General features: G+C 32.8%; 1 long non-coding RNA gene across 2 annotated transcripts; it reads right to left on the reverse strand.

Moving 5' to 3' along the window:
* Positions 1 to 1,424: 1,424 nt before the first annotated feature.
* On the reverse strand, positions 1,425 to 16,438 carry LOC130046673 (uncharacterized). 2 transcript variants are annotated; one of them, XR_008795674.1, is made up of 4 exons: positions 16,140 to 16,438; positions 9,948 to 10,160; positions 5,156 to 5,226; positions 1,425 to 3,349 (listed from the first exon to the last, which is right to left on the reverse strand). It is a non-coding gene; the product is annotated as an uncharacterized LOC130046673 (long non-coding RNA). The 2 variants fall into 2 exon arrangements; XR_008795675.1 differs by lacking the exon at positions 16,140 to 16,438 and adding an exon at positions 14,269 to 14,508.
* Between the last annotated feature and the right edge of the window lie 2,869 nt (positions 16,439 to 19,307).

The raw sequence follows: 19,307 nt of genomic DNA on the forward strand, positions 1-19,307 counted from the left end.
ACTACTTCTCAAAAAACAACTTTTTGGGGAATTTATATAAATATCAGAGAGAGAGAGAGAGAGAGGCTGTCTAGTGTTTTGTCAGTTGAACTAAAATATACTCTTCTGTAACAGAAATTAATGTTAAAAAGATTTGAAAAAGGTTTTCAGTCTAAGAAGCTAAATTCAAGATAAGTTTAATTATTTGAAGATATCATCAATTCATTTGATGCTTGCAACAATTCAATGAAACATGTTCAGATAATTACTAAAATCTACAATTCTGAATTATTGCGCGCATTGATTGAATTCTTTATAGCATTGAATACTTTGATGAGTTGATTAGGCTATAGTTGAATTGTTGTTCTCTTCAAATGAATTACTGATATCAACAATTGAATTGATGCCCTCCACAATTTAATTAAAAAAAGCTTTAATTCAATTACTTGCGCTTCAATTCAATTACTGTGTGTAATAATTTAATTATTGCTCTCTTCAATTGAATTGATATTTATTCAATTGATGCATGCAATACTTCTTCTAGATACAACTATCTAATTAGATCTGTCTTGAATTCATTATATTAATTGAAGTGTTTCTCTCTATATAAGAGTTGATGTGCTCATTAATTTCTTGTACAAAAATCGTTGTAAATAATTAAGATATTTTCAATTGAATTAAAGAGATTATTAAATCAATTATACGGAGCTCAAAATCACATGCCGCGCTGAAGTATTGCAGTCATCAGTTAAATAAATGCGCGCAACAAACCCATTATTGCTCTCGTACATTGAATTGATGGGCAGCGCGCATTATTTAATATATGGGCGCAATAATTGATGTGAACACCTAATCAATTGATGAGAACAATGATTGATTTGATGCGCACGTCAATTGATTATTACGGGTAATAATTGAACTGATCTTTTTATCTGAGTTTTTGTTAATTTGGCGCTCCTTATCAGTCACACTTGTAATATAACCAATGTTGCATTCAAAGGCGTCTGTATCCTGGATGTCCTTTATGTCGAAATACGACACCAAAGGCCATTTAAAGGTGACCATACAGGAAATATTCCTGGTTATATGACAGTGTACTACAGTGCTTTAAAGATCTTTTTTTTTAATATCTGAATACAGACACTGCTCAAGTCACAGGAAGAACTTGTACCAAGGACTTTTAAAAATACTGTGTGTCCCTGCATCCATCATGAATCTGATCGTTCAGAGTTCAGGATTTTTCTTTCGTACTACTCTTTCAGCAATCTATCAAGAGATACTGAATTTATAAGACTCTATTAAATTGTCTTGATTTTTCATTAGTATTTGAGAAGACACTGAGTAAAAATACTCCTAATCCAATTTGTCACTTGCGAAGTCCAAACCTAATGAAAACTACACCAATTTTAAGACTTCTTTAAAGCAAAGTACAATCAACTGCAAAATATAGGTGTACATATTTATTTCATAAGCATACAAAGCTGATCAATTTAGCTCAAAAAACCTCATATGATGTAAATAAAGCTACTCTTTAGTCTTAAAACAGCAGACACTTAATGTTCATTCATATTTGAAATTTGAGTTAGCTATCAAACTTGAAATATCTATTGAATATAAATGAAAACAAGTTACAAGTAAGAGCATGGTACTATCAATTACATTATAAGTACATTAGTGTTAAACTGCAATTAGTTTTAGTTAAATACTGTTATATTATCTTAGTATATTCATTCAGTCTTTCAATCGCACATGAATATAAGGCCTTGGAATACCATTAAACTTTTTGTTCAATTCAAGATATAGATGGAGAATTATTTCATGTGTACTGCTGTTGATTATATATTTATCAATTTTGAATGAACCAATGTATGGTGTACAATGAATGACAAATGCTGATAATACATCTTGTATATAAAACTAGTATCAAAACCATTTACAAGAAAGATTTAAGAAACATATATGCCCTCCATATTACAATATTGAAAATGATCATTTAGAATGTCTGTAGCAAAAGTTACAATGTATCTATTAGTCAGAGGCAACCATTATATGTGATCTCTAAAGGTACTGAGCAGATATTTTCAAATAACCAGTTATTTGAGTCCTGACCTTTGACCTTGAGAGTTTAAAACCAATGGGAGCCATCTATTCTTTAGGCGGCACCAGACTACCAAGTTTGATGTTTGTCAAACAAGGGTTCTCAAGATACTGAATGGACAAAATCTGATGTCCAGAGTAGTTTGACCATTGACCTTAAAATGAATACTAGATATCTACACTTATGATGTGTCAGTGTACCAAGTTTGATGTCTGTCAAGAAACGCAAACTCAAGATATTGTGTAGACAATACCTATGTCCGTAGCATTTTGACTATTGACCTTGTGACTTCAAAATCAAATGGAGTCATCTACTCCTTAGGTAGAACAAGTGTACCTGATTTGATATCTGTCAAGCAAAGAGTCCTCAATATATTGAGCAGACAATATCTTGTCATGTCCAGTTTGACCCTTGACCTTGTGACCTCAAAATCCATGGGGTATCTAATTCTTAAGGAAAATTAGTGAACCAAGTTTGATGTCTGTCAAGCGAATGGTTCTCAAATATTGAACAGACGGTATCTTACTATGTCCAATTTTACCTTCAACCTTGGGATCTGGAAATCAGTAGGGGTCATCTACTCTCTAGGGGCAACCGCTGTACCAAGTTTAGTAACTGTCAGGTAAAGGGTTGGTTCTTTAAATATTCAGTGGACAATATTTTATTATGTACAGTTTGACCTTTGTCCTTGTGACTTCAAAATGAATATGGGACATTATGGGACATATACTTCTTAAAGGAAACCATCTACTTCTTAAAAGAAACCACCTACTTCTTAAAAGAAACCAGTATACCGAGTTTGATGTCTGTCAGGAAAGCGTTCTCAAGATATTGAACAGACAATATCTTACTGTGTCCAGTTTGACCCTTGACCCTGTGACCTGTAAATTAATATGGTTCATTCACTATCTAGGGGCAATCATTGTACCAAGTTTGGAAACAGTCAAGCAAAAGAATTCATTAGATATTGAGCAGACAAGATTTGCTCTACATACCGAATTAGTCATGTAAAACAATATATACGTCCCCTCTTGTTCAAATGGAGGGGGCATAAAAATTGGATTAACTCTTTGTAACACCTCTGCCAGGAAGTAATTTTTTTAACAGCAAACTTTCCACGACACCATGTTAAACTGGACAGCGATTTCTCCTTCCAAATGGATTTTAGACAGTCAACCTGAGCCAGAGTTTTTCCTAGTTTGATGAAAGTCTCAAATTGTCTTTACAAAGCTGCCTTTTCTGCAGTGGTCCAAGTGTGGCACTGAACATTGGCTGTAATAAAGAATGGACAGTACATATCACTTGAAACAGTTGTACAACAGTTTCTTGAAAGATTGTCCAACTCATTTTCTCTATCATTTACCATAACTTAAAGTAAATGATTTCAAATCAATAATATATTTTTTAAATGTTCTATCCTAAACCTTTATTAAACTACCAATAGATATTTAATATAAAATAAGAATATTGATAAAACTGATGTATGCTCCCCAAAATACATCTCACCTGAATGAACTATTTCAAATAACAAATGATTCACACAATGCTCAATAAATGTTGATATATTGTTGGAATGAAGGTTTCTTTATCATATATAAGGTATATGTTGAGTGATGTTGACCTTTACAAAATGACCTTGAGTGACCTTTGTCTGAAAGCCATTTGCCTATTACCTATCTGCACGATTTATGATCCATACTTGTTTAAAAACTAATGAAATAAGGCACTTTTCCTTATATATAAGGTGTATATTCTGAGTGAGCCTGACCTTCCCAAAATGACATTGGTCCAAAAGTCTGGTCATGAGTAAACTTTGAGTAGAGTAACAGAAAAATATGACTGTCCAAAATCCCAGCATTAAATTGGTGCAGCCTAAAGAACATTTGACTTTTGAGTCATGTGATCATGACCCTCTACAAATAACCTGGGCATAAGGTTTATGACATACTTCTTGGCTATAAGCAGCCTCTGTGTCAAGTATGACTTCTCCATGCACCTCTAACTTAGAATATTAACATTCCTAAGACTTCATAATCTGAAACTCCTAAACTGTGCCCCTAAACTTGTCTGAATGACTTGTGTTCAGGGTCATGACATTTCTTTGATCATATTTTAATTAATCTTGTATAATTTTCTGAAGTCATTTCATAATAAAATTACATTATAGAGAAGAATTTTGCATTGCACACCCAGAAACCTTGACCTAGCTTGTCCAAATGATTATCATCTGATGCTGGTTGTTGCACATTCTTTGAACACAAGCAACCTCTGCACCTAGTATATTATTCTCCTGTTTATCTCATCTTGCAATTTATGGCAAGGACAAACAAGATGTGTTTGTGAAACACAAATGCACCCGATAATGGCCAATTCTGAAGATGGCCAAGGTCAAAAGGACAAATATCTTGGTACCAGTAGAAAGATCTTGTCACAAGAAATGTTCATGTACAATATGAAAGCTCTAATATTTACCATTTAGAAGTTATGACCAATGTCAATTTTTTCTCAAAAAGTAGGTCAAATGTCAAGGTCAAAAGGTTTAGTACCCACGGAAAGGTCTTGTCATAAGGAATACTCATGTGAAATATCAAAGCTCTAGCTCTTACTGTTCAAAGGTTATTAGCAAGGTTAAAGTTTCAGACAGAATGACAGACAGGACAAAAACAATATCCCCCCCCCCCCCCCCCGATCTTTGATCTAGGGGGCATAAAAATATCTGTAATCTTGTCCAAATGACCCTCTGCTAAGGTCAGGACATACCCTTAAGTTAAAGCAAACAAGGCTCAAAATTTTTCTAATTTCAAAGAAACAACAAAATGATCTAAATTAAGTAAACTTTGTCCAATCATTATGAAAACCCTAGGTGCAGATTTTTATATGTCTTTATGATTTGAGAGAGTGTACACATTTTAAGAAAATTCCATTAGCTAGTCTCCTAAAATGAGTACAGCCAAAATTATGCCTACAGACAAATCGACAGACAGACCAACAGACAGACATGGCGATTCTAATATACCCTCCTAAACTTCATTTGCTTGGGAATAACAAAATATAATATAAATTATGACATACAAATACCTCGCTTTTTTCTTCCCGACTTCCTAGATGAGCTTGGGGGCCTCAGTATCTGCATTCCCTCTGAATATAGTCTACAACATTGAAGAGATAAAGCTTTAAAATGTTTGTACTGCTGTAAGTTACTATTAACAAAATGTAAATGAACTTTAAATATGTAATATACATATCGCGTTTTCCAAACACATAAACAAGTTACTTCCACCCTGTGCATGTGGGGACTCGGGCAAGTGTTGATGTCTCTATTTGAGTGAAATCCAATAACAAGAATATTAGTAATTGCTTCCCCAAACTGCATCTAACCAATGAAGTTGAACTACTTCATGTAACAAATGACTTGCACAATGATATATAACTTTTGAAATAAAGGTTCTTTTCTATATAAGGTACATGTTGAGTGACCTTGATCTTTCCAAAATGATCTTTAGTGACCTAATCATTTGAAATTTATTAAGTTGCCTATTTAACTTATCTGTGTAATATATGGTCAATACCTATTCAAAAACTTTTTCCTTGTTAAATATAACCTTATTTTATTACCAAACATTTTGTCTTCACGCCGCACAACACAGTACACGTTAACATTATTTCACATTAGGAAATACTGGTCCAATCATTTTAAATATTGAATGTTTTTAAATCTTCTTTTTTTTAAATGCATTCATTATTTCTAAGTTACATTTTAATTTCTGAGGTGCAGGGTGGTGAGTAGGAATGTTATTTTTGAAATCATCACAATTAAATCATATCAAGATTGTGAAACTAAATTCAACATGCTTTAAACCAAATTTCAATGTGTTGATTGAGAGACAAAAGATTTTTGAAATCCAAATATAAACTTTGAATATTTTAGAAAGAGATAACAATGTTAAAAAGTTCTTGGATATCAACATGGTTGGTTACTACAGGCTTCTCAAAAGAATTGATCACTTTGTATTGACATTGAAACTCACTTAACAGTTTAAGTGTGTGAAAAATCTGTATTGACAATGAAACTCACTACATGTGTGTGATAAATCTGTATTGACATTGAAACTCACTACATGTGTGTGATAAATCTGTATTAACATTGAAACTCAATATATGTGTGTGATAAATCTGTATTGACATTGAAACTCAATATATGTGTGTGATAAATATGTATTGACATTGAAACTCACATGTGTGTGATAAATCTGTATTGACATTGAAACTCACTACATGTGTGTGGTAAATCTGTACTGGCATTGAAACTCACTACATGTGTATTGATCTGTACTGACATTGAAACTCACTACATGTGTGTGATGTGTACTGGCATTTAAACTCACTACACACATGTGATAAATGCGTACTGGCACTGAAACTCATTACATGTGTGCAAATGTGTACTGGCACTGAAACTCACTGCATGTGTGTGATAAATATATATTGACATAAAACTCACTGTATATATCAGATGTGTTCTAACATTGAAACTTGCTACATGTGTGATAAATGCATATGTATATTGGCATGATATCACGTGTGCATTGCATGTGTGTGATAAATGGAATCCTTCATTCGTATGAATGGGAGATAGGGAAATTCCACCGAGGGGACAAGATTTGCAGTCTAGGACGAGACTTTGCTGAGTCTTAAGCAGTGAATCTTGTTCCAGAGGTGGAATCTCCCTATCCCACATGAGCAAATAATAAAGTGTTATTTTTCTCACATTTTATCAGTTCAGTATTTTAATTCAAGAGCTTTGAGAAAATTCAAAATTATTGAAATCCTTCTTTGAATATATGCAAAAATTAATTACACAGTATGAAGATCTCAGCATACCTGAAAATGGTTTACAATATAAGTGTAAAGTACAAAACCCAAGGTTGTCCATAAAAAAGCTATACATAATATATATCAAATTGAAATTTGAAGAAAACAATACAAACTATTTTTCTTTATCGTGTAATGTAAATCAGAAAATATACGACATACATATGTACATCACAAGCAAAGATATGTCTTAGCAGTGTAAGACAGAAAAATCTTGTATGGCTGTCTCACATGGGTTGAGTTGGTCTCACACTAGTGATTATGTGAGAAAGATGTATATTGCCTTATACTGGCATGAGACTCACTATTAATATATAATCAATTGAAATAGAGTCTGTATATTGATGAAGCAAACTAAAGGCCAATTTCATTTGTCCAAAACTGGTGTACACTGCATTGCATACGTTATAAAACTGGTGTAAAACAACGCATTGAAAAATAAAATAAACTGTCGAAAACAAAAATATGGCAGAACATGTTATTTTCATTCTTGCCACTTTTATAATATATTCAAATCATCCAAATCCTTGACATAATTCACAAAGATCCCATAAAAGCATGAACATGATACATGCATGCAAACTATATAAACGGTGAAGCTGTTATGCATGAATTCTCATATTTTCAGTTGATGTTAATTTGTTAATCACCTCATATACCCTGACAAACTAGACAGTGATTCCTTATATTTATGTTCCCAGAACTTAGGGTATACTCTGTTCTCAATAACTATACAAGAGATCCTTTATATGCAATCTTTTTAAGATGATTGTACGTACATGTATATCATTTGGATGTGCAGAAAGATAGTATTTTAGTCTGAATGTGCATGCATTGGATTTTGGTACACTAACTTGGGAATCAGTCTAAATTTTTTTTTGTTCTTTGAGATTGTTTAATATTCATATTGTAGGCATTTATTAATTAAGACTTGTAATTTTTAAGATTTTTATTTTTAAGATATTTTTAAGATATTTATTAACTGATCTGCATGTTCAAAATGACCAATCTGCACATGCATGCAAAATTTCATTTTGATTGGATTTAATACTAAAATGTCTGTAACTTTCTTATGAATAAAGTGAATGAGTTGATATCACAGCATAGTAGATAGTATGTGTATCTATATAGATTGGTGTAATACAAAAATGCCAACACTCAGTATATGCATATCCTGTCTTTTGAAGATTCTATATTTTTTCTATATTTCAAGGACCATAATGTTTATGTTTTTCATTAAATTCTTCTAAAGTTGAGGATTTTAGTATGTCTTGGCACTTACAAATTGGTATGGTTAAAATTACTAGCCAGCATGTGCATGCACAATTGTGCTAAATTTTGATTAGACAATTTCAAAATCTCCACAGCTTTCTTATATATGATGCAAACATGAAATTCAAACTAATTATGCTAATCATATGTACATGATACAAATACCTGTTGGATGACATCAACAGAATTACAGATTGACATATGCACATAACGTGCATTGCTTTCTTTCATTTTTTGGTACTGAAATGACCACAACTTTCTTATTAAAGGGTAATTAAATTAAAATGATTTTTTGCTGTTGATTTACAATATGAATACCTACACATGCACACGTCAAGCATTTCATTCTGATTAGTTGCATACGTAATATTTAGATAACTGGTAAATCTCTTATGAATGAGAAAAATGGAATTATATTGACATATTCCAGGTACATACTATAAAAACTTAGAACGTAAGATTATGATTAGTTGTGCAGAAGCACAATGACATAATTTCTTAAATGGGGGGATGTTTGCTTAAACTACTCTCACACATCCTAACTGAAGAGCAACTTGAACTGACCAATGCAAGTCTGTCTTCCATTCTGAGTGATTGATGAAAAGTTCCTGTGGTTTTAAAAACGATAGAAAATGCATTGTTCCTTCAAATATATTGTTGGTGCGAACAGATATTCTAAGTATTTTTACAAACTATGGTCTTTCTCTGATCGATTGAGAGGGGTCGTAAAATCTTATGTCAGTAAAATACAGGAGACATAATAGAAATTTGAAGGAGTGATTATTGGGATACCAGATCCCCCCCCCCCCCCCCCCCCCCCCATGTAAATATAGAAGAGAGAGGGTTAATTTGTGATGAGCCACTGTGATGAAATCTCCAAATGTTTTAGATATACATATACAACAATATAAGATAAACAACTTTGTATTCAATATTTGTATTCACCTGAGGATGGATGTTAAAATCCAGAAAGCACTAGCGATTTGAATATATTTTGGAACTGCATATTTTCCTGCTTTTTTATTTAATTATTTTGACTGTGTGATATCAACTCTTTCTATTTGGATTATATATATATATATATATATATATATATATATATATATAAATTGATGATCAGATGGAGTTCAATCACATAACATTTATTTCTCTACAGGCTGTTTCGTAAGGGGATGGTTTCCCCTCACTCGTCGGGAAAAAAATGACATCTAACGAAAAACATCCGCATGGCTGAGAATATGTTACACAGAAACATACTGGATAGTTGCTAAGCATGATTACACACAGGATTGAGTAAATAGAAATATATATATAGATAGAGAGAGAGAGAGAGAGAATTAAATACACACTAAGTCTTAAGGTTCAAGCCACATAATGCTGTAAATTGTAGGTGGAGGACCTCTGGATAGTGAGTACATGCTGCATAGATGTTCCCTATGACCCCCACCAATGATACATTGCCTGATAATTCATTTAAAAATGTTAAAGGAAAGAAATTCCAATCTTGTTTTTGATATTGCACTTTCTTCTCATTTATTTTGATAAAAGGGGTGCTTAGTTTATTAAATTCCTGAAAAAAAGCAATCGATAGAAAAATGCTGGTTAAATTTCGAATTGGAGCCTAGTAGGAAAAGAATACAGTACCTAAAATTTCTTGTGGTTAAAAAGTTAATTTCGATCTCATGGTGACATGGATGATTATTTATATGAATAATTTGTCACATACTTGACTCCAAGGAGGTTAGGCTCTTCATAATGATATCCCAGCTAGTTCCTCTCTTCTTTCTATGTCTCTACTGGCATTTTGAGACACATAGTTTTTGGGTGGTTTTCCACTCCTATTACAAGCTTCCTTAAACAGCACCTGGGTAGCCACTTTCAGAATCATTTACATGGTTCCCTGCATGTTTCATCTGTATCTCATAATCTGTTGCGTCAACTATGAAAAAGAAACTTGACATTAAAATCAAATGCAAAGAATCTAATGAAACATTAGCTTGCATATACACATGTATTTATATTATTTTTCAATCTAACATTGCATGGTGACACATATGATTAACATATATAACATGGAAATATTTCCTAAACATGGATTATTAAAGTACAAATACATGTATGCATATTTAAGAAATAAGTTTAATTTTTTAAAGTATTTAAGGGCATGAACTGCTGGGTACCTGTAAAGTGCGAAACGAAATCGAAACGAAACGAAATCCGCCGAAACGAAACGAAATCTACCGAAACGAAACAGATTGTATAACCGATCTCTTTTAATTATATCAGTTAAGCCGAAGGCCTACATCAAAGGGGAGGCGAATTTTATTGATATGTGGTAACTTTCACAGGGGCCTAAGATGCCATTTTTAATTATTATAATTAAAAGAGTTTGGTTATACAATTTGTTTCATTTCGCTTAGGTAGGTTTCGTTTCGTTTCGGTGGGTTTCGTTTCCTTTCGACATATTTCGTTTCGTTTCGGTGGATTTCGTTTCGTTTCGGTATATTTCGTTTCGTTTCGCACTTTACAGGTACCCTGAACTGTTGCGCTTTACGCCAGCATACTTCATGAAGAGTGTTGGTGCTTCATGAAAAGTATGGTGCATGTTTATGCCCTCTGACATGTAAATAAACATCATGATCTGAATTTTTAACATATTATGAACACTCAACTTAATATATTTAGTGGTACCAGACTACTATACATAAATGTAAGCTTAAATATTCTTGTATGTGTTGCTCTATTTCTACTAAATAGAAGTAGAATAGTATTCTTACTAGGCCTACTATATAATTGATACCAATAGAATTCGAATGCTGGACAACTCGCCCCCAAGACAACTCGCCCCCTCTTAGGACAACTCGCCCTCTCTCAGGACAAGTCGCCCCCTTCTCTTGAGACACTCGCCCCCCAGGGTTTGACATTAACTTTTTGGGGCACTAGACCAATCGGGCTACTTAAAATGATTTTTGCTAGACCTGACCTTACATCCACTAGCCCTGACCAACGTTCCAGAATTTTTTTTTTATAAGATTCTCCATATCTAAATACATGTACTTAATTTAAATGAAAAATGTTAAGTTTGAACTAAAATGCATTTAATTGTCTCAAAAAAATCTTTAATCTCGTCATTCAATTTGATGCTTTTACTTTCAACCCTATTTTCAGTTTCATTAAATTTTTACCGGCACGGAAATTCTTTAATCCATTTAGAATAAATTGACCTCAATATTTCTTTTTAAATTTCTATTTCATAAGCCCTAGCTGCTTTGTTTCTTCCCAACGTTTTCCTTTTTTTTTCTTTCTTGAGACATCTTTTGCTTTCATTGAGGACGAGATTTCATATTTGATTATATAGACATTCCCGCACATATGTTTAATAAACACTTTCTTATATTCAATTCAAATGAACTGTTTTGGTGTTTTTTTTAATGAAAGTGAATTCAATAATTCTATTTAACCAAAACATAACTTTACACACATTAACAATGTGTAGATGTCGTAGAACATCACTTACGACCGCGACTTATTAGAACTAAAGATAGAGATTATGTCATCATGCGGTTCATTAAATTGCTCGCAAACTCTTTACAGTTATTTTTTTTATGAATAAAATATTTTATGATTTAAAGTAAAGTTTCTTAAATTTGTTCATATTTTTAACACGACCAGTCGGACTAGTAAATAAACATTTTACCCAACCAGACCTATCATTTAGTAGTCTCGGTCGGTCGGGCGTGCCTTAGTGTCAAAACCTGCCCCCAATATTATATATAAATATATTATCACATTTTATTTTTATTTTGTGTGTGTTATTTACACTTTTAACATTTATCAATGATGAAGCATGTAAAACTCTAGTAAACTCGCTAGTTACATCCAGATTAGATTACGGAAATGCATTGCTTTATGGTGTTCATTCTAAACACACCAGCAAACTTCAGAGGGCACAAAACACAGCTGCAAGATTAATAACACGCTCAAAAAAATCCGACCATATTACTCCTGTTCTAATAGATCTTCACTGGTTCCCAGTTGAGTACAGAATTCAATATAAGATACTTCCTTCATACTTTCAAATCTCCCAACAACCTATCTCCAGTTTACATAAAGGATATCCTTACAGTTTACAATCCCACACGATCACTAAGATCCGAATCTCTGCATCTTCTCCAGGTACCTCGGACACGTACGAAAACATATGGGGATCGACGTTTGGACAAAGCTGCATCGAGTCTCTGGAATTCTCTGCCTTTTAAACTCAGACAATGTACTTCATTGTCTAATTTTAAAGTGGACCTCAGAATGCATCTCTTTAAATTAGCTTTTAATTTGTGATTATTTTTATATACTTAGTGCTCTTACATACAGCTCTTACAGTGCTGTTAACAAAAAACAAACACCCCCCCCCCCCAAAAAAAAAAACCCCTGCTGTTTGTTATTATGCCTATGTCCTTGTTATGTATTTAATTATTCCTAAGGGTTGTTTTAAATTGTTTCATATGTTATTATGGTAATCATATCATATCGCTATATATTAATAATAATATTTATGCATTTTAATTCTGACACTATGAATATTTTATTCACATGTATGTGCACATCGATTTTATATTATCTTTTCTTTCACATTTGTAAAGCGCTTTAGAGAACTAATGTTGATAGGGCGCTATATAAATCTTTTAATTACAATTACAATTATAAAGATATGTCTTTTTCTTTCATACTTTAACACGAATGGTAAATTCTAATAGAATTATACATATATTTAATTATTGCATTTCAGAAAAAGTTATATTTTTCATAAATCAATTGGCAAGGAAAATTATATTTACTGATCTTCAGGTAATTAATTAAATGTCTCTAACACTGAGAAAATTTTGAGGGTGTGGGTGTTTCTTTTATCGATATAGTATACATAAGTGTAAAGGTGAAGCATGAATATTCTGATACATGTAATTATCTTTTAATGCATTTCTCAACTAATACCCGTTGAAAAATAAAATTCCCATTTTAGAAATTTTATAACGGCTTTGCTTTACTGATTCTTTTTACGCAGTGTGATTCTTTTTACGCGGTGATTTCAAAGTGTAAAGAACTCTGATGATGAGTAACTCATAACGTTTGAAGTAAATTTATAACAGCTTGGGGGAAATGAAACAATTAGATTTAACAACAGACGCAGATTATTGATAATTATACTACGTCAGCTGTAGACCAAGCTAATACTCTCCCTATACCAAACGCTAACTTGTTTCCGCTGAAATTATATATTTTACATGTACATAAAAGTGATGATGAATTTACTGAACCCAAACACTGGATTTCCACTAAAATCGTTCGTCTTGCATAAAAAGACATGAAGTTCGGTGTTAATGTGAACACGTCTTATTGTCTGTGATGTATATACTATCTATAAGAAATTCATTAATTTTTGGTAATACACCTCTTGGATTTAGACCAAAAATAATAATTGTAAACATGTATGATATGTAGGAGCGAATTATCTCAAGAGAGGGGGCGAGTTGTCCCGAAGAGGGGGCGAGTTGTCTTGAGGGCGGGTTGTCTTAGGGGCGAGTTGTCCCGATGAGGGGGTGAGTTGTCTTGAGGGCGAGTTGTCTTGGGGGCGAGTTGTCCTGATACCTAGAATTCATATACACACTATGGCAAAAATATTACAATGTAGGTTCATTGTTAATATTATTAAAATATCATACATACATGTATACCATACTATTTTACCACTACCCCTACAACAGACATGGGCAATACTCATTATACTGCACAGGTATTTTAATCAATAAATATATATAAATAAATAAAAGGAAAAAACTCTACCTCTATAAATAGATGATAAATACACTATATATCTATCTATATGCATCCCCCCTCCCATTTTTCTATTTGTATCCATTTACAGATTAACAGCTGATTAAAAATTCAGATACCTGTAAATACTGGTAAACAGACAGACAGACAATGGTAATACATGTATATGCAGCACTGACTGATGTCTATAAACAATGATATCCTCATTTTATACTTACTAATACATAACTTTAAACACAGCACTAAGAAAATAATCTGACCCCTTTTTTTTCTTCTTCAGTCGGTCTACGGCACGAGAAAAATAATCTCCAAGTGCTGACAAATTCAAAAACTTCTGAATTTTTAACAATACTATTTTACATTTGTAAATGGTGCAAAATACAGATAATATTTTGAAACATAGGCTACACAAAATTGATTTACATAACTTCATTTATTTGAGAGTGTGAAATAACAAGAGTGTGAAGATTAAAACACTCTTACGTAATCGTTAGAGATGTCTATGAAACTCACGATAACATGTACCCAGTTCGAATCTCGTAATGGATTTATTATTTTTTTTTCAATTTTATTTTTAGAAATACATATAAATAGTATCTGATTTCTTACAATTGAATAAGTAAAAAAATAAACAAAGATAAAAAATGTCATTTCTGCAACTTTATATGAAATTTACAAAAAGCCCTGGGGATCTTCCCCACTCGATTGAACAGTCTGTACATGTTCTGGTGCCGGTGTTGCGGTGATCGCTGTCGCTAGTGTTCAGGGTCGCTCTAAAAATAGCGGTAGCCCTTGACCGAAACCCCTTTATTTTTTTTAATGTAAGTTACACCGATTTGGCAACACTCTGAGAGAGAGAGAGAGAGAGAGAAATCCGGATCTGCTCTTGCCTTTTCATAAATTCAGTGAACTAGATTGGAGTTTCCATTTACTTAAAAAGTATATCTTCTTAACAGGACAAACATTGATAATTTAACATGAATTTGGTCTGGTATGAAAACACTGGATCTAGCTGCATGCACAAATGGGGATGGGGTTGGAGAGAAGAAAGGGGGGGGGGGGGACTTCATTTTGGGACAAATTACTTTATTTTTCATTCTATTCATATTGATGAGAGACACTTGAGCCGCACATACTTTAAATGTCCTTGTCCCATTTGATTTCAACACCCTTTATTTGGAAATTTCTTTCAACGCCTATAAATCAACATATTATATAAAGTTGTTTATAGCCATGGCGTAAAGTCAACCATCAGATAAATTAACCCAAAATCTTTGCAACTGGTCGATGTTGGAACAAAATGAAATCTAAACAATTTCTTAAAATAAGGTAAACAATATTTTCCCCAAGAACTTGTTTAACCGCGCTTGACCACACCTTCCTTATTAAGGGGAAAGAGGCTGGAGCTATCCACCGGTTACCAGTTAATAATATCCAAAAATAGTGGTAATAAAGACCCAATTTTTTGGAGCTATGTACTTGTTTAATTTTCTTTGATATTGTCGCTTTGAAACGGGGTTTATATCTTTGAAAATATTGAAAATATTTTGCCAAGCTAAGATAGAATATTCTAAAGAGGAAATTCCAGTTGTTCGTCAGTTTGTTATATATCAATGTTATACATTAAGATACGCATATTCATCAAAGAATGACAAATATACTGTGTATAATAATTCAATTCTCATTTAATATTTAGAGAATTGTTGCTTTTAACGATGTTCATATGTCTAAAAAAAAACGTGTACACCGATATTGTATTGAAGAGGAAATTCTAACTATTCCTTGATTCTGTATTTGTAAAACATTTTGTCAAATCAATGATAAACCAAAATACTGAAGATAATCATGATGATATAAAACAAACACAAAAACATACAGAAAATGAAAACCATTGAATTATTTAAGCTTACACGCATCTAATTGTATCTTAGTCGTGTCAAAGGTCAACTTACTTTTTCTCACCATTACTGCAGAATAACGATACATCACATACCCCAATGTATTCAAACTAAACGGACGGGAACAAAAATATCAATTTTAAATCATTAATTGACTACTTATATTCAATTAAATAAACAAAAACACTTACATTTGCATTGTCATCCACTCGACCTCGTTTCCTTAGGAAGTTGAATTTGCGCATGCGCGAGAATGTGGCAAGGATGCAAAGTGTGTAAGCACCCCATTATGGCTCGGTGTTGTGTGTAACAAAAGTCGTGTGTAACCCGGAAACTCACACTATACAAAATTTTGTATTTTCTGGGTAAAACACGATGAAAAATTCCGATTTCAAGGGGTCTCCAAACCTACGACACACTTTTGTGTCGTAGGTTCTGAAAATGTCGTAGGTTGCTCGTGTGTAACCTTATACGTGTCGTAAGTGTCGGCATAGTGCGGGAACACACACACACACACACACATTGCTTCATAGAAAATATCATGTTTAAAACATAATGAGATATGACAAACGCTAGAACCTATTTAATTGTGTTCAGAATTGTTTGTAAAATGAAAAATCTGCTCCAAACAAGACCTTTAATTGTATGTTTAACCTATGTAAACAAAAACATGACACGAGCCTTCTTTGCATAATAAAGAATTACAAGTGCTCTCATATAACTCAACAACTGATATTAAATTTTTTGCTGACTATTAGAAATACCCTTATTAAGCATTGAAAACATTAAAAATGTGAGAAATAATATTTGAAAATTTTCAGCTCAAATCGTGTTCATGTCCCTTTAATTAAGTGTGGAATGACGTTTATCATCTATTGTACTATCAGCCAGTTCTGGCGGGCAGCACGCGTTGTGATAATGCATCTGCAGAAAACTCGTGTTATGTTCTTGATATATCTGGAAAAAAATAACCATTTAATTAAAGCTCATTTCTCGATAAAATGCTTTAATTTGTTTAAATTTACCGACTACAAGTACTTTGTGTATGTACATGAAATTGACAGATAAAACAATAACACCTGTTCTGTACAGTTGAAAGAGACCCGGGGGGGGGGGGGGGGGGGGGGGGGTCCGCACAAAAATGGGTAAGTCTATTCTGAATTCGAAACAGAGACATTTTTTTCTGTAAAATCAACAAGTGTGTTCAAATACTTTTAAAAGGATTCTTACTCAGATGAATCACACGAAACCCAAGTTATCAGAAACAGTGACATGGTACATGTGTTTGTGAAGAACCTCAGACCATTCTTAAGTTTTTTTTTATGTTTACTGGTGTTCGGTTATTTATGTTTACTAGCGTTCCTCCTAGTCAAAAAATTCCCTTTCTATAAGGAAATCTTTGGTACATTTTGTTGAATATAAAAATTTAATAAAAATTTACATCAATCAAAGCAAACTCTCTGTGTTAATGATCAAAGAGCAACATTGAGCACAAATACCATTATATCTTGTTTTTCGAGAGATTTATCGTGAAAAAGCCACATGCAAAATATGCTTAATGCATAAATGGAATTTCTTAGTATTAGACTCGGCTATATTTTCTAACTAAGATTGTGCAACTTCAAGTATATCATTCTCATGTAAATCTAACTTCCCAAGAGATTCCTTTTCACAACTTGTAAAAGAATTCCTCTTCAACATTTATGTGGCAAAACCCACAGACACGCAAGTTTATTTACTACAAACTCGAGCAGGTGCTTGAAATTCAGCTTCCTTTCTAAACATCCCTGCTTGTACACAGCAAGACAAAATGTTAAATATATACCTTTTATTTATACACCTGGAAAAATCGAAAAGCTAACACACAGTTACTCGCCTATAAAAAAAAATGTCAGGCTTTATTATGCCCGATTCCGAAAGGTGTTTTCCTTATTAGCTTGCCTCGACTATGTTTTGACAGAGATTGTGTTCAAGTTCAGTTTATCACTCAAACCCTATAATGGTACATGAGAAACATACACATCATTACAACTATACACTTGTCAGAGGTTATATAAGAGATAATCTGTAGACTTAAATATACAATATACAAAAAATATGGTATAATGGAAAGAAACATGGGAGGCTATCCGATAGACTTGCTCAAGTCTCTATGTTTAATAATTAGTGCTCTCTTTAATACTTCTGATAATGCCAAACATAATGGACCATACATGCCATCATATATTCAGATTGTACATTGTTAGGGTCTTGTTATGTAATTAATTGAGTGACTGACTGAGGCAGTACTCTCCAACAGGTTGTTTTTTTGTGTTTGAAGGTGAAGAACACTAATTCAGATTTCTTTGTACATTATAGAGTATAGTTTTTCAATTAAATCATTTGTTAGATGTTGGAACTGTATTTCCATTTCGTCTCCTCTGGATGGGACACTTGCCCATATTTTTAGATATGGTCAAGTAGGTGGCCTGTTTTATGCAGAATAGCTCCATCTTTTTTGCCATTTGTACTCCATTATTATATTGTTTATGTTTTCATATCCATAATTGTGTGATTTGCTAGTCTAGATAAGATAAATGTTACTTTAATTCCAACAAGTGTGACATTTATATTTTGAATATTGTGATTCTGTTTGGCATTTGTAATAAATGCTAATTTCAACACAATCTGACTTAGTACTTATTTAGTAAAACTTAGCAAAAAACATAGCAGAGTAGACTCATGGAGATGTTTAGGGAGGAAAACATTAGGTAGACATAAAGAGGAAGGTATATTTGTATTTATGTGCAACATAAAGTAATTTATACCTTCTCGATTAATTATTGTACAACTACCCGGTATTCTATTAACAATTTTTCCGGAATTTGACGTGTTGAGCTTTTGGGTTTTATGTGTAATTCAACCCCACTTTCTTTGTTCACTTTCGCCATCTTTGTTTTGTATATGCACGTCAGTAATTTATAGACCGAAACTATGTTTGGTGACATTAAGTATGGTAGAGAGCAGAGAAACACAGTAAAATTTGGATGAAATGATAATGTAATAAAAACAACATAGAGACTTGAGCAAGTCTAGCTATCCGACTATATCATATATTCTTAAAATAAACATACATAGATCTTTTAATGTTGTAAAGTTAGTAGTCGACATAAGTTGGCAAAACTTGATGACATTTGGTGATGTACAATATCTAGCATTTAAATATTTCTCTCTTAAATTCGTTAATTCTTTACATTCAAGAATATAGTGAAATTAATCAGCAATGTGTCCTAAGTTACATAATTTACACATTCTTTCATTGAGAGGGATATTGTACCGTCTCCCAGTCTACACTGAGAGATGATGATTTGATGTTCGAA

The sequence above is a fragment of the Ostrea edulis genome, chromosome 5, assembly GCF_947568905.1.
Source record: "Ostrea edulis chromosome 5, xbOstEdul1.1, whole genome shotgun sequence".
In the NCBI taxonomy this organism is placed as follows: domain Eukaryota; kingdom Metazoa; phylum Mollusca; class Bivalvia; order Ostreida; family Ostreidae; genus Ostrea; species Ostrea edulis.